The 13,587-nt window shown below is 44.6% G+C and overlaps 1 protein-coding gene across 1 annotated transcript in view; it reads right to left on the bottom strand.

Annotated features, from left to right (window-relative positions):
* Nucleotides 1–13,587, bottom strand: part of PRKCH (protein kinase C eta) — a 117,060-nt gene that overhangs the window by 75,493 nt on the left and 27,980 nt on the right. The window lies entirely within an intron of this gene.

Raw genomic sequence — 13,587 nt, 5'->3', positions numbered from 1 at the left:
TTGCAGCACATTGGGTAAGGCTGAAAACTATGAATAGAAAAGGTTTTCCATTCATTTCTGTAGTGAGTAACACTGGAGTGAGCAAATGTGATGCTGAGGATTTCAGTGAACATGAGCGATTGCTCATTTGTGCTTCCCAGGCCACAGGCAGCAGAAATGCTGTGGGCTGCCAAGGAGGATGCATTTGAAGGCAACAGCCACTTTCCCGTACTTCCCTCTCCTTTCTCTTTACAGCCACACCACTGTGAAAGAAGGAAGGCACAGCACCATTTTTCATCCTGTGCTGTTCTCTGCCAAGAGCAAGAAAGGTTTTTACCTGTGTGGCATTTTATCATTTCATCTCTGCAAGTTTTTGCTTTCATTTGGAGATTGTAACCTCATGATACTTCTGTCTAACAGACAATGCAGAGGTGTCTCAGCCTGCACAGTGAGGAGATGCCAGGAAAGAAGGAATTTCTGTTTTTTTTAATTAGAAGAGGGACTTGAGAGAAACAGTAGAAACTCAAGCACCTCACTGAGCCCTTCAGAGGAGCCCCAGATTCGTGCTGTTAACTTGAAGGCCACCTCCTATCTGTCCTGTACCCAGCAGGAGACAGATGGTACCCATGCAGTTTGGAAAAAGTAGGATAAATTAGGCTGTATCGAAAGAGACAACAGATACCTGCTTCCCTTTGGCTGTAGTGGAACATGCTCTTCCAGCAGCAGTGGAAGGCCAGAAAGACAACCCAGCCCCTTTGCTCCCTCCTCCTCATGGAATCCTCTCCGTACTTCCATCACAGGCCTGTCAGCATGACTCCATCTGCAACTGTTTCATTACCCACTCATATCACATTTATCTGAGGTAAGAATAAGCAATAATAAAAAAAGAAACCCAATGAGAAACAGGCAGCAATAATTGCCTCTCCTCCTCAGCTACAGGCAGAACAGCACATCTGCTCACAGTATCAATTTTGTCATAAGATGGGGACAATTGTCCTTAAAGATGGGCAAATAACACTAGTACCTTGTACTTCTTACTGCATCACTCATTAAGGCCTTAACAGACCAATTCTTCTCCCCCTTCCCCTCACCAATTGTAATTATTATTTCCTTGTGCTTAAGCAAGTGAATTTCCATTGAAAAAACCTCTTGTTAGTCCTTCCCACCTATTAAACACAGGAGAAAAATGTTGAGATGTGATTTATTAGAGATGGAAACCATTTAAATACGTTATTCATTAAAAACAGGAAAATAAAACTAACAAAGCAACTTTGAACTTTTCCATGATTAATTCATGCACCAGAAGCCCTCTGCACCCTAGGTTTTAGAAGATACCAAACTACACTGCTACAGAGCAGAAGCAGCACTAACAGTGACAGTATTGATAACTCAAAGCTATCAGCACCAGTGCAAAATCCTTGAGGAAAGCAGGACTGGCAGGCTGGGCAAACAGCAGGGAGATCCTGAACTCTCCCCTGCTCCTGATGCCTCAGGGCTTGTGTGTTGTAACCCTCAGCAGCTCACATGAGCGTAGGAGGCTCTGTAGCAGGTATCACAACATGCTATCAGTTGGCCCAACCCACACAGGGAAGCACGAGCTCTTAGTTAAACCTATTTTTAAACAGAGGCAGTTTAAAGGTATTTTTAAGGAGATGCTCTGGGGACATCCCTCTTTGGGGCTACGTGGCCAGCTTCAAAATTAAAATTGGCCTCCTCAGTATTAAAACAAGAATGTCCAACTCTCACACAACTAAATCTGCTCGAAATCCACACCTTTATGTTTAGGCAGTGCAATTTTCCAGAGGCACAGGTTTAACATGCCTCAAGAGAAGGAGGACCAGGAAAATACTCGGTGTGTAACATGAGACAACACACACAAAGAAACCAGGATCAACAGAAAGCCACTTGAAATGGAATTATCATGCAGCTTGCGTCCAGAGGGAGCTGAAATTTTACAGTAATTCCACAAACAGCAACCACAGAATCTTAGAATTGTTTCTGTTGGGAAAGACCATGAAGACCATTGAGTCCAACCATTATCTAGCTACCAAGTCTGGTGCTAAATCTTGTCCCTCAGCACCACAGCTATGTGTGCTTTAAATACCTTCAGGGATGGTGATTCAACCACCTCCCAGGGGAGCCTATTTCAGTGTTTCAGTGAAGACATTTCTTTAAATATGCAATCTAAACCTCCCCTGGTGCAACCTGAGGCCATTTCCTCACGTCCTATCATAGAGGACCAATACCCACCTCACTACAACCTCCTTCCAGGGACTCACAGGGTCTCCCCTCAGCCCCTTCAACATGACAGCTGTCCCTAGAACAAAAACTCAAGCCTTCAACACCAGGGCACTGCATCTCTCAGTGGGAAAGCAAACCGTCATCCAAAGCACAACTGGAATCTAGTCAGGAATAAATCAATGGGGAAAGATAATTAAGAAAGACAAGTTAAACACTTCCCTTATTCTCTGTTGGAGTCCCAGTCTTTCCCCAGTCGCTGGAGGTACTCTGGTCTTGTGCTCACCTGGGAGGATGACCAAAACCTGAATCACCAGCCTGCATCACCTGGATTCTCCTGGTTGACTGGTCACTCAAGAGTTGTACAGACCCAGCCCAAGTGGTCTGGCTGCATACTCAGCTCTGATTATACAGCTGATCCCCAGTATTCTGGAGATTCCCATATGGCAGTTTGCTAATAAGTTCTCTAATTGCAACAGCCTTAAAAAGCAGGTTGTTTACCATGGCGCTCTCCCACACAGATTCCCACACACCATGGGACGAGCAAGACACTGCTGCAGCAAAGCATCTGCCAAAAAAAATTAAATACAGCCTCCTGTATTCCAAGCTTATTGCTACCATGAAGGTATCTGCCAAAAAGCAGCACCTCTTCTCATCAAGAGTCTCCATCTTGGTCATGAAGCAAGGAAATACTCAAGTCCTCAAGTGTTCAGGCTAGCAATTGCACTTGCCTTCACTGCACAGCCCATCTTAGACCGCTTCTGCAGATGGCACAGACTATTGCTGCTCTGCCACACACCACATCCCTCCTCATGCCAGAAGATTATTAGGATTTCCCAGAGGGATTTCCTAAGGGCTGCAGGCCAGGAGGAGCAGCATGTTCAGAAAACACAGCAGTCCCCAACAGCTTCTCATGCAGACAACACTACTAGAACTAGCCTATCTGCCTTCCCCATCTCCTCCCCAACAGAGCTTTGCCCTCAAGATATATATTTCTCTCCATTCCTGGGATGTCAACAGCAGATGTATTTGTATGGATTTGGGACAGCTTTCAAAACATTGGGTGCCAGGTGGAGAAGGTGTTGTTTGCCTTAGCTCAGGATTTGTTTACATATGGAGGGAAGGACTGTGTTGATTTCACTTGTTCCAGAACAGCCACCAGTGCCACCAACATATGGGTGGCCCTTTCCACCAGGTGTAAGAGCAGTTGTAATAAGAACTTATTTTGCCTCCCCATGGGCTGTCCCATCTCACTTCTCAATTAATGAACAAGCAGATGGGAGTGAGTGGAAAGAAAGTCACTTTCTCCAGCAGCTTGTGAGAAACACCTAAAACCTGCACCTCTTTTCATTTCCCCCCCACACACAGTTTCTTAATGGGAAAGTAACACACAAGGAGGGAATTTGATAAGGCTCAAATCACAGGAGATGAAGCCAACCTCTGGTCTGATGCTCACAATAATCCTTGCACAGATTTAAACAGTTCTCCCCCAATATAGCACCCTGCCTTCCTTCCTCCACTCCCTGCCACATTGCTATGTTCCAGCCAGATCAGCTCCCAAATCTGGTTTGCCATACACTCCACAAACTGCTGCATTGGCAGAGTGAAGGGTGTGAAAGAAATCTTGGGGAGGAAAAAATAGAAAACAAATCAGCTAGACTTTATTGTGCCTTCTCTGGGGTCCACATCCCTAGCATCCAGGCTTTGCACCCATCCTTACAGCTGTGTGCACTAGCAGACTCAGCTCTGCATGCCCACCACCTGGGACACAAGGTGCCTCTCTAACTAAGGTGTGTGACAGCCCTCACAGGCAAGTTATCATCTGCCTTTTGATGCAACACTGGAGCTTTTCTCTGAAGGACTTGTTTTTCTTGCTTTACCTTGCATTTAGAGTGAACCAGGACCAGACTGAGGCCCCAGATTCCTCACCCACCACTTGAGTACTCTGAGGTGGGCAGGCTGGAGAAGCAGTAACTTTCTGCCTTGCTGATCTGCAAGCCTGTATCATGAATATATAGGGAGGACAAATTTTAGACACAAAATTCAGCAGTTCCTAGTTCTTCAGAGTTTGATTTTCTAACATTAGTGATATCCTTCAAATGAAAAGGTTTCCAAGACAATGACATAAGTTTTCTAAACAAAGAGAACTACTTATCAGAAATAAATTCAGCCCCTGGCAGTGGAGCAGCCTTCAGTCCTGGTTCACCAGCATAGCTGTGGTCTCAGGCACACAGGTCAGGAACAGAAGGTAGCACTAAGAGGGGAATACTGCACAGAAAGACTTTGCTCTGCTGTGCAGATCCAGCATGAGTGACAGACACTTGCTCAGTGAGTCTGACAGCTAGACGGCAGAAAAGAGCTGAGATTCTGGGATGAAAACTTGGTTCCACATTACTGCAAGAAATGGACTTTGCTGGTCACAACTCCCACTGCAGCCTTTCCTCATCCTATGCAGCTTACCTACCATTCAACAGTCCATATTCTCCCATTCCCACCCTCTTTAACCCTTTCAGCTTTTTTAAGCTTCTTGCTTACAGCTTCTGCCCACACTCACCCATCATCACCCTCCAGCCCAATCTCCTACTCTGAGTGACTTTTCCCAGTGTTTCCACTGTTCACTGTCCTTGCCCTGTGTCCTATAAGACAGCGCAAGACCTTCTCCTGCTTGCCTTCCTCATGCCCTGCAGCAACAGAGCCTCCAGATTTGCTCAGCTCCCTAGTACAGCCAGCCTGTGCAGAACTGGCCCCATGCAAGGTCAGTTCAAGGGAAACCCAAGAGCATCTTTTCAGACAGGCAGATTTACACAATTATGAAACCATCTCAGTCCCTGCAGTATCAGCATTGCCAGGAGGAACAGTCACTGGGGTAGGAACCTGCTCAGTGCAGGTGGTATCCACAGCCCTCAAAGTCACACTGATCTCATGCAGTTTCTCCCAGAAGATCACAAATGGGCAGATTTCCTCTAAGTCAGCAGAAGGTGACAGAGTTGGCAAAGGCCCTCATCCCTCCCACCTTCTCCACTGACAAGCTTGAGGTTGCCCTGGCAAAACAACATCAGGATCTCTTTGCTCAAAGCTGTATTTTGATCCAGTGTCTCATTCTGGAAAATTACTGGATCATTTCCATAAAGGAAAGGGGGCAGGGGGGAAGGAAAAAAAAAAACAAAACCCCACAACTTGTTCAGCTGACACTGAAGAGTAGAAAACTTCATCTTTCATGATGGACACACCCAAAACAGGGATGTATAAACTGTGAGCATGAGGACTTGACGGTGAAAGAATCACTAGACAACAGCAGCTGCCTACAGCTTTGCACCAGCTCATGTAAGGCTGAAGACCCCTTTCTGTTGGCTATCAAGGAGACCTTGTCTCGCACCAGTGAGATGCGGGAGCCAGCTGCCGCAGTATCCACAACATGTTGCAGACCAATGCTGCTGGTCCTCTGTGCGCCTTTAGGGCCAGAGGGAGCTTTGCTCCTCTCAAGCACTGGTGATACATTATTACCTTCCAGGTAAACTGAGGTAATTAAGCACTGTGGCACAACATCATCTTGTTACCTCACACACTCTCATGCCCAGCAGACCCACTCATGCACTGAGTCCAGCACTGCCCTGTACAGCAGCCAAGCGACAGGAAGTTCTGGACACCTGACAAACTAGACTGCCAGACAGCCAGACACAAGGAAAACCCTTGCCTTTGGTTGTACCACCTAAATTAGGAATCTCCTCTAGCATCCACTGTTGACAGATCTGGATATTAAATGGGACACAGTGTAATTTAGGTGAAGGTGATGCTATGAAAAAGAAAGACAGACAGACCAGAAAAGAAAGGTATGGGTTTTGTTTTGGGAAGCATTTTTTGTGGGGGGGTTGTTGGTTTTTTTTTTTTTTTTTTGGGGGGGGGTGGGGGTGGGGGGGGTGGGGCATGGTGTTTTGTTGCTTGTAGGTTGTTTGGGGGTTTTTTCGTTGTTTGTTTGGGGGTTGTTTTTCTGGGTTTTTTTTCCTCTCTGAGTTCTGCTTCAGATTTAGAGAGCGACCTTAAGTAAACTACTGGGGCTTTAGGACAGCCATTCACTTACTTCATCAGTTTAGTACCTCGCAAATTGTGGCTAGGGAAATTATGGTGCAGCATGAGGTGTACTGATGCACAGTTCATCCCAGTGGTGTGCCCTCATCCCAGTCCAGGGCATGATCCAGGTGCCCTTGACCACAATAGCTGCAAAGGGAGATGGCCAGGAAATGGCATCCCCCAACACAGGGGAGAATGCTGTTGTCCTCATCCCCACTATCGAATCACAGTCTACACCTCCAATGGCTTCATGCTCTGCTCGTTCCAGCCCTTATTTGCCATCCTGCTTCACTGCAACACAAACACCCAATCCAGCACACTGCTGTCCTCCAAGGCCAAGAAAATATATTTTATCTCCTCTGAGAACCATCGTCACTTCTTCCAGGAATCACATTAAAGGAAAAAAAAATAAATTAAAAAATATCTCTGTTCCTCATTACAGCCAGGAACACTGAAATCCCAGAGCACATTGCAAGCTTGCATATTTATATCCAGGTTTCAGAGCCCAGACAAAACACAGCCCACTAAGGAAGTAAAGTTAACCCTGATACTGCTGTTTGTTGCATTTTTACAGCCTCTGGATGCCTAGGTAGTTGGGAGACCTTGGCACATTATGAATTACTGCCAGAACTCTCTCAGCATTAGACACATTGCAATAGCTGTAGAGCTCAGATGGATCATTTTCTAAGAAATAGAAGGTGGTCTTATGAACATGCAGGGAGCTGGGGTGCTGCTCACCTCCTTCCTTAACACTAAGCAAGTCACTTTATTTCCCAGAGTCTAAGTGTTCCAGCAATCAAACAGTTTTGTTTGTTTGTTTTCACTTGTTGAAATCCCTTTTTTCTGTGAATATTCAGAATTTACTTCACTTGCCTTTTCTTTGCAGTTTTGTTTTTGTGTGTGTTTTGTTTGTTTGGATTTTTTTGTGGTTTGGGTTTTGTTTGAGGGTTTTTGTCGTTGTTGGTTTGATTTTTGTTTGTTTCCTTTTTTGTTGTTGTCTTTTAATGGAGGAGAGGCATATGTGAGATAGAGGAGTGTCAGGGTGCAAAAACCACTTGGGTTCTCTTTGCAATATTTAAATGTGAAACTCAATATGTTAATTCTTAAGGCTTCATTTAAAACAAAACCAAACCAAACCTAACAACAAATCAATTGCTTACATTTTCCTCCCACCATAAACAATGGTGTTGCTCTTTGCCATGTAAGACTTTGGTCTAGACATTAAAGATTTCCATGTTGTCAGACTGTGAACAAGGGATAGCAAAACTAACTTTATTCTATTCTGCACCAATATTGCCTATTCGGATCAGAACGTTCTCTGGACAGCATCTATTACATGTCCTAAAAATCTCCTGCTTGGGCTAGGAACCCAAAACAGGCAGGAAGTGTTAACGTGCCATTTTTCATTCCTGACTTCCTAAAAACAGGCTGAAAACAGTCATATGGAAGTTTAGAGAGGAATGGTAAATGTCACTTTCTCCCCTCTGTGTGAGAACTTAATAATGTACCTGCAGATAGAAGCTTTGTGTCTCAGGAGCTACATTACAGTACAGAACAGCCTTCTAAGCACAAAGCCTGTCTATCATTTGAGACTTCATGGCTACAGATCATTACTGGTGCCTGAGCAAGTACTACTTTTTAAGATAAAAACCACTTTGGGTTATAAAAAAAAAAAAATCTAAGAAAAATGACAACAAAAGACTAAATGTCTTCATGCATGAGAACAAACCACCCCAAACACCTAATGCAACAACAGTGCGCAACACCCACTGCAACACAGAGAAGCATTTCCTGCTCTAGAGGCAGGTTCAGGCTTCCTTGCTGCTGCAAAGCCCACCAACATTAAATATTTAGCAATGGGTGCTATATCTGCTCTACCAAGTCACTTGGCTTCTCAGTATTCTCATTGTTCTATTTCTTGCCCAGAACTCAAATCTGTCTTTGTCTTTCCTAACACTGAAAGAAAAGCAGCAACTGCTATGATGAAATTAAAACTGTACTTCTAATGGGAATTGTCATTTTGAGTGACAATGTTTAAAAAAGAAGGGGGAAAAAAGGGCCACATTTCAAATTTTGAAGCACTGAAACAGAAGCACTTTTACTTTCTACAAGGCTTTCTTCATTCATTTATTCAGTCAAACAATCAGCTTTGCTCAGAATTAAAAAGAGCAAATAGCAAGAGAGGTGGCAAACTGAGGGCACACACCTTGCCATCAAAGCTGTGAGGGGACTCAGTTTGATCAGGGACTCCAATATTGCAAGAGAGAGGATAAAGCTGTCCTTCAGGCACATATCTGAAGACTCTTGGTGTCCAGTCTGATCTTGCTGCAGCAAAACACCCTGACCTATGCATGATCACCTGCTCTTAAGAATCTCCACTAATGTCTCACAGGAGTCCAGAAGCACCAACAAAAGAAGCAGATCACTCAAACTCATTGCAAGGCTTCAAATCAATCACCCCTGCCTGAAAAGAAAGAAATCCATGCCTTGCCCTTTCACATCTGAAACCGGTATCCAGTAGCAAAGAGAGACATGTAGAGGAGAACAGGTCTGAATCCAGGCCACCAACTATGCAACACCTGATGAGGCACCCCAATAGTATCACAGTCATTTGTTATGAACGACACAAGCTCCAAAGATGGAGTTTTCCTGGACGCATCAGATTGCCTTCAGTCAGAACCAAGGAGTTACAGATGACACCCTGGGAGAGCACAGGGAAATGATACTCAAGAACACCACACTGGAGGACTGAAACAGCCCCCAGCCAATAGTGTCCCCCTTCCAGGGTGCTCCCAGAAGTTTTCAAGAAGTACTGGGGAAGATAACGCTACTCAGAAACTGTCCACCTGGAAATGGTTGTGGCCAAGGTTAGGAGCAGAGGAACAGCATTAGGGAACTTTAGCAGCACTACCTGCTTTAAAGATTAGCAAAGCAGAAATTTTCCTTGAAAGGAGGCTTAAAAGATAGCTGAGATCTTGGATTATCTCAGAGATCCTGCAACACACACAGGTCACCACAGGGAGAAAGGGAAGCAAGACAAATGATTCAACTAAACCACTGCTCCTGCTGTCCTCAGGGCTAGGCAGAGCTGAGCTGTCTTCCAACAGCTAGAGCTTTGCTTGGTCATACATGTAGCGCACTGCACAAGCTCCCATCCCCAGCTCCTCAGCTGACAGTGTGCCTCACATCCATGGATGAGGAATGTCCACAGCAAAGGCAGACTTCTCAGAGAAGCCACTTCTCTTTTTAAAATAAGAGAAAGGGGCAAGGAGACCAAAAAGACAGACTAAAGGCATCTTTACTGGGGGGAGGAGGGAACAAAACACAAAAAACCCCACAAACCACCAAAACAAAAAAGCTCATCCATCATTACTGTCCAGAGTAAAAAGAATAAGGAGAATTTAAAATAAATCATCATTTTGATGACTTGACTAAAAATCCCACTGTATGGTAAGTTAAATAAAGAAACTCAGAAAAGAAGGGATTGGGGGGGAAGGAAGAAAAAAAATAATACTTTAAAAAAAAAAATCAATTTTTAAGTAATGCCCTCTGTTTGGCAGGCAGAATTCAGTCCTCACCTGCTCTCTAAAACAGCTTGAAATGAAGCAGGTCTTGGGTCACTGAGGGAGATGGCTGGAGAAGAGGATACTTCCCTCCACCCCTGATGGGTGCCAGGGCCATCAGGACCCAGCACTGCCAGCAGAGGCAGGGCTGTAGGGGTAATCTCCTCCAAAGGTAAGGGGATTTTCATTTTAATTTTGCACTGGTTGTTTTACACAGGAAATGGCAGCTGAATGAGAGGAGATAATATAATCATATCCAGCTTAGCACAGCAACAAATAGATCCAGCAGAGAGAACAGACAGGCAGGAATAATTTTGCTAGACTTCCCTTGCTTCCTATTGCTCCATCCTTTTCTCTTCCTGAAAAATTACACACATTTTTAACACATGAAAGAGGAATATTTCCCTGCCTCAAACCAGCAGGTTAACACTGATGGCCAGAAGAGCCATTTGGAAACCTACAAAGGACTAAGCTCTTCCCAGCTGTATGTTTCCCATCCTGTCCTGTACACAAATGCTTCTGTCAGGCACATCAGACCCTCACAAGAGTCCCCCATCCCTGCCATGGATAAGCAAAGCCACATGAAAGACTTTTGGTCAAAAGGACATTTGATCAAGCAAAAAAACCCAGCCACTCCCAAAAGGGAGGACACAACATGCTGCTTACGTTCCTGGGACTCTGTTTTGTGTAAGCTTTCTAAGGCAACAAAACAATCCAGGCTCAGGTGGACCTACCATCCCAGTGTTTTGTGGTTGTTTGGATTTTGATTTTTTTTTTTCTTCTTTTCTTCAACCTCCCCTCTCTTTAGCCACTTTTAAGGCTTTGACTTCAATGAAATTAAATGATGGTGGCCGAGGCACTGTGAAATCAGCTGTTCCCATAAAAAGAACAACTAGCTTGGAATAAATCCTCTCTGAGATGAATAATATTTGGCAGTGTGAGGACCAGCAGTAGGCACTGACCCTCTACCATTTCTCAGTGGAGCTCTCAGAAGCTTTTCAAAGGAAGATGCCTCTCACTCACCAGACTGCCTCTGTTACGTTACCCTTCTGTCCACATGGTCTACTAAAAGCAGTGAGGCAAGAGCTGCCAGACAAAGCATATGGGTGTCTTGAGAAGCCTTTCTGCAGACACTGCCATGTTGCCCTTTTTACCTGCTGGAGCCTGGCTGGTTTTTTGCATCACCACATCACTGCTGAATCCTGTGCAGAGCAGGAGACACACTGGAGTGACACGCTTAACTATTCATGAATCACAAGAAATGATCAGACATCCTGAAAAAAATCATATTCCTTGAAACTCCACATGGGTCTACGTGCTACCCCAACAGGGTCTAATGCACACCCAACTCTTGTTGGGTTTCCTGCATACCCATAGACACACACAGGCTCAAGAGGTCTCTGCCACATCAGCCGTAACTAGGAGGAAGGATGTGGAAGTGGCTGCCTTCCAGATTAGGACAAATAAGTCAGAAGTCACTTTTTGTGTGCGTGTGTGTGTGTGCTTTCAAGTTGTGAATTATTCTCAGACTTTAAAAGAAAAATAAATTTTCAAACAATTCTAAGCCTGCATGCTTTCAGAAAAACAAACAAACAAGCAACCCACAATGAAACAAAACAATAAAACCAAACCAACACATAAAAGCAGAATAAAACATGATATTGTCAAACAGACCTCCCTGATGGATGCCTCCACTATTAAATGACTGGGAGAAGTCAGTATCTGGAATCAGGTTTGCCCTGTCTATTCTTGGAAACTGTAAATGTGATCACATCTGGAACTAACCAGTCAAACCCACCCCCCCAAGATCTGTCTTTGATCCTCCTATTCAGTAAGTGCACACATTCTCAACAATAACTGAGGAAAGAGAAGTAAAATATTTCAACATTTCCCACTTTCCTCAGACAGCAGCAGTGGTACAAACATTTGATTTCTCCATCTCTCACCTTTGAGACCTTATTAGCAATGTTTTAACAGCTTAGCTACTAGTACAAGTTTGAAGAACATTCTGGATTTATGTTCAAAGCCCACTGACCCTGATCAACCAGTTTTAAACAGCCAAGCATGATACATTGTATGTGGATACAAACCGGGATGCAGGTCAGAAAAATTCTTCTCTCTGCCCTTCATGGGCTCTATCACAGGCAACAGGCAAAGCCAATTCCTAATATCCTTTTCACCCCTAAAACACATGACCTTTGGACCTGCAAAAAGTGCTCCAGGCCTCCCTAGCACACCTTTGCAGTCTCCCTGTACTCTGGTTACAAATAGAAAGCTTTTCCCAAATTAAGTTAATGCTGGAGGGAAATTTCAACCCCTCACAGACTTGAAAAAGTAATCTTCATGTTGCCCTGTCAAAGGTACAGGTGTAGGCAGTGTCTCCCTTAAATAGAAAATAGTCTCTTAATATTTTAAGCATGGATAAATGTGAGAGCAGTTCCTAGACCCCAAAGCTGAGACCGGGCAGAGAACAGGTGTTCCTAATTGACAAATAAAGAACTGGAAGTTGCAGTGATACTATGTAGCCTGACCAGCTTTACGTGGTAAATAAACCTCACTGGGAAAAGGAACTCTGGTGCTCCCAGCGCTGATGCAGTGCCAGGGTGTGATAATCCTCATCATCTCCATCACTTCAAGACAATTCTTAGGAATCCAAGTCTCCAAGGTTTTCTGTCCATGTCTCCCTCCTAATATACCTTCTGCAAGTGGGGTTACACCTTGCCCACAGTCCCTAAGACTAAGAGCAGCCTCAGCTCCATACAGGGAAGGTCATTTGCAAACCCTGCCACCACGTTCATGTCCATTTCCACTGGGCTCAGGGCACTGCTGTGGAGGACACTGTCTCCCAGCAAACCTTTGCGGGCCCCTCAGGTGTGACTCAGCTGATCACTTCTGTAATCAGCTCAAATGCTTTAAAGTCTACATCCATCCCACGCAGAGTACTCCTGGGGTGTAAAGCAAAAGCTTCATCAGCTCCTCTGATACAGCAGCTCCCTAGGATCCAGCATGCACCAGGACACTGGCTCAGCACAAGAAAGGCAGCTCCTCAAATGGGTCCAAGTAAAGCACAAGCTTGTCTGCCAACATGCATTTGAAAAACAAAGGCAGGGACACTGACAGGCCTGGGCACAAAATGTGAGCTAGGGGAACTGCTAGGCTTCCTCAGAAGCCTTGAATCAAGCACCCCTCCAGCCCATGTCCCACTCACATTCAAGATGGACCACAGCAGGGTGGGTTGCCCATGCTGCTGCCCTCAGCACAGCCTTCATGCTGAGCAAACAGTTTCTGGGGCAGAGAAAGAAAAAGCATTAGAAGTCCAGCTCCCCCATGCTGCAGGTAAGAGACAGTAGAGCAGATCCTGCCTAAATTTTTGGTTTCTGTACAGAACACACTCCCCAACAAATGCAGCTAAAACAAGTAAGAACTATGACAAAGAAAATAATCTTTTCCTGAGCCCCATCCCAAATTTTCTGGGTTCCTTCAGCACAACTCATTTCTATGCTCATAGCTGGTGTCCCAATAAGCAACACGGAAATTAAAAACAACACACTATAAAAGATAGTTACAAGCAACAAAAATTACAGCTGCCTGGATAGTCTTTTTTCAGGGCATCTGTCACACTAAAAACTTGTAAATTTCCTGTGCAAAGTGAACTTGGGAAACTGAAAAGCACGTGATGGGAATCATTATAGAATCAAAATCATCCAGATGTTTCAAACATATTCTGCTTTAGACATGC

The sequence above is a fragment of the Dryobates pubescens genome, chromosome 5, assembly GCF_014839835.1.
Source record: "Dryobates pubescens isolate bDryPub1 chromosome 5, bDryPub1.pri, whole genome shotgun sequence".
Lineage (NCBI taxonomy): Eukaryota > Metazoa > Chordata > Aves > Piciformes > Picidae > Dryobates > Dryobates pubescens.
This window is presented reverse-complemented; position numbering and strand designations above follow the sequence as displayed.